Consider the following 3,928-nt stretch of genomic DNA (forward strand, 5'->3'; position numbering starts at 1 on the left):
CAGCCTGGGCTACCCAGTGAGACCTTGCCTCAGAACAGACAAAACAACAAAAGCCTACTGGCCTATGTGGCATTTATAAAGGATTGGGTTGGATCTCGGCATTGACATTGATAGTGAACACCATGTGGGTGCTAGGAATCAACCACGGTCCTCTGGGAGAGCAGCCAGGACTATTAACTGCTGAGCCATCTCTCCAGAAACTACTTTTGTTACTTCTTGAGAGATGTGCCATGATTTTAACTGAGAGCCTCTACAAGAACAAATGGGCTCTACCCACTGAGTATCTATCCAAACCCAAGACCGTAACTTCCAATCATCTTTCATTGACCAAAGAGAAAAATCAGACCTAAGCATGCAGCTCACTCCTATAATTCCTATACAGAGAAAGGTACATGTAAATGAATTTAATGACCATGGTGCATCCTTGCCCCCTAAAATGCCCTTGCAAAGCCATCAAAAGTGTCTCTGTTTTTTAAAATATTAAGTTGTAGAGGAAGTATCAGCTCCATTCTCTATGCTGCCTAAACCCCATCTCCCAGCACCTTCTCACTTCTGGTCTGTCTCTATGCACCATCCCACTGCTGGTGTTCATCTGATCTCTTTCTAGTCATTCAAACAAGTTTCTCTATCTTAGTCCTATGTTTTCTACTTCATGGATTGCCATCCTAGTTTGAGAGAAATGTAAACACAGTACTTAGAACGAGGGAACAAGCCCTCATCCAGCTAAGTTCAATCTTAGCTCTGTTCCATGACCTCTCTGTTCCTCCTCCTCACCTAGGAAAAGGTCTTAACATTTCCTACTTAACATGGCTGCTGTGAGCCAGATGTGATAGTGCAGACTGAAATCCCAGCAGTTTTCAGGTGAAACCTAGATAGTCGAGGTTTTGAGATCATCCTCAACTATATCGTGTGTTGGAAGCCAGCTGAAGCAACACAAGGCCTTGCCTTTAAATGGCTGTCGTGGTAAGTTACAACAGTGTCTGACACATGCTAGGGGCTAGTCCCTCATGTGTGTCAGGAGCCACAATGGGACAAGCTAATAACTAATAACATTTCATCCTAAAATGGCCTGCTTTGGATTATTATATAATCTGCAACAGGTGAGCCCTTATTAAGCAAGGCTGTAAGGGACTAATTTTAGGAAAGATTCCTGATGTTAATATGCTTTTCTTGTTGTTATTAAACATATATAACAATCACTACATAATAGCATACCCTTTTGGAGCAGATATCTGCAGATCCATGAAGATGTACTATCTTATAGTGATGTTATATTGACAAATAGATGACTTAAGACTTTATGATGAACCCAGTCTCAAAACAAACAAACAAACAAAAAAGACTTTATGATGGCTGGGCAGTGGTGGCACATGCCTTTAATCCCAGCACTTGGGAGACAGAGGCAGGAGGATTTCTGAGTTCGAGGCCAGCCTGGTCTACAGAGAAACTGTCTCAAAAAAACAAAAAACAAACAAACAAAAACAAAAAAAAGACTTTATGTTGATCTTATAAGAATTCCTAAAATTGTATCAGTGATTATTAAGCTCATTTATATTAGGACTGCTATTAGGTCCTTTTCTGATGGTCAAAACTGCAATGAGAATTCTGCCAGTCTCCTTAGTGTCACCAGTTAATTGCTCTTAGATGGTAACCAGACTTTCTCCTACTCAGAGCTCATTCCAAGAGGTTGTAAAACAATTAACCAAATATCATAATAGGGGGACTAACGATTTATTATAGGTGCTAGGACAGAAGATAAAATATAGTCTTGGTTTATCTATATAAAACTTCACTTATAACTTAGTTATGGCTTTAAACCTTTGGTGAACCTGTGGAGCTGAGACAGGTAATGGATATTTAGCTAGATAATTACTCCTAATCAATGTGCATGAAAACATTCTCTGTTGTAAAGTTCTATTTCAATTTATGATTTGATATTCTGTGTGAACTTTTGATGAACTTTTTAACATAGCATTATGTATTCTGAAAGATGTTTAAGGGCTGAGGAAAAAAAGAAGAGGGGGACTGAGGTGAGAGGAACGGAGGTAAGAAGAACTGAGCTGAGAAGTTTTTAGACAGAATACTTTTCAGATTAGAAGGAGAATGCAGAGTGGAATAACTTAGAATCTATTAGTAACATAAAAATACTAAGAGAGCAATGTGCAGAATGCAGAGGGAAAGAGGAAAAAAGAAGATGCTACTGCAGAGAGCAGAAGGAGCAGGCAGGCTTCTCCTTACCGTGGGACCTGTTCTGTCCCATGATAAGGACAAAGCAGGCTTGGTCTTTTTGTTTATTTTGTTTTGTTTTGTGTTTTTGGTTTTTCGAGACAGGGTTTCTCTGTATAGCCTCCCTGGCTGTCCTAAAACTCACTCTGTAGATCAGGCTGGCCTCAAACTCAGAAATCTGCCTGCCTCTTCCTCCCAAGTGCTGGGGTTAAAGGCGTGTGCCACCACCGCCCGGCAGGCTTAGTCTTATTTAAAGAAAAATAGCTTTTTTTCTTACAAACATGGGTTTAATTCATTTAACATTAACATTTTCTCTATGTAATAAAGATTAGAGCTCATTTTTCATCCAGAATGAGTGAGTTCTGTGAGATTCCCAGAGGGACCCCCCCCACACTCAAATCCCGGGAGCAACGACCCCACACACCACCAAGACACAGACTTGATGCAATCTGCAAGAGGCTTTTTATTCCAGCTAGCTGGGGCGAGACTCATATCCCTCGCAGAAGTAGAGGAGTCTGGCCCTGAGCAAGGTCTTAGGGCAGCTTCTTATTTCTGTGCAATTGCTAGGGCAAAAGGGAAGACTGGGGTAAGGGGAAGGTACAGGGCGGTTTCTGATTGGTTCTGGCTTGTGCTAGGGTCCAGGGGTGGGTTAGCCACCTGGCAATTGTTTGGGGCCAGGCTGTTTCTGGGTCTTCAGGCCAAGTCATCTTGGTTCCCTTGTTTCTGGGTTCTTGAGAACTGGCCTCCTATTGTTTCTAAGTTCTGGGAGCCGGTCTCCCACTGAGTTTAACTAAGGGCTAAATTCTCACAGTACAATTTGAAAACTTAATCTTATAGTTCTTTCTGCACTGGTGCTTGGTCTTTTGCTCCATATGCATATGCAAGTATGGATGTGAGTGTAAGTATGTAATTTTGAGAATGTATGCATGTGTGTGGGTATGTATGTAACTGAGAATGCATTCAAGCTGGGCTCAACTGAGTATGAATGGAAATGTATAAATGAAAAAATGAACATGAATGGATCTGTAAATGAATTTATGTGAGAGTATGCATATTCACTTATGTAAAAGTTTTTCCTTCTGTTATTGTTATTCTCTTCTCCTGGTTGAGTAGAAGTTTATGGCTCCAAACTTCCCCAGATAAGCAAGAGGCATCTGGACAATAGGGAAAAGGCTCTAGAAATTAATCCCTTACTTAATCTCCTGCTGTTTTAGGATGAGGTGCTAAAATGCCAGAAACTGCAGTTTCTGGCCTCAGAGGATCACAGAAGGCAGGTCAGCTATAATAGCATAGTAACTTAGACTTAGATAAGTAAACTTTTTATTATACAACAACCCTAAATTCCTAAGATAAAGTCTTAGCCTCCGCCTAGGCTCTTCCCCCTCCGCTTCCTCAAGAAGAACTGACAAGAAAGAAGAAACACCCCATCGAAGCTGCTCCCCACCCCACTGTGTGGATTGTAGGAGCAAGGGCCTACTAACTATAGTACTACTCATAAAATTTGTCACATAGTCCCAGTACTGGGGAGGCAGAGGCAGGCAGACCACTGTAAGTTTGGGGCCAGCCTGGCCTACACACCAAGTTACAGGATAGCCAGAAATTTTTGTCCTCCCCCTCAAAAATTGGCCAAACTTTTTAATAGTTTTAGTTAATTTTTATTTTATTTTATTTTTGGTTTTTCTTTTTTTTTTCTTTTTCTTTT

The sequence above is a fragment of the Mastomys coucha genome, unplaced genomic scaffold, assembly GCF_008632895.1.
Source record: "Mastomys coucha isolate ucsf_1 unplaced genomic scaffold, UCSF_Mcou_1 pScaffold22, whole genome shotgun sequence".
Lineage (NCBI taxonomy): Eukaryota > Metazoa > Chordata > Mammalia > Rodentia > Muridae > Mastomys > Mastomys coucha.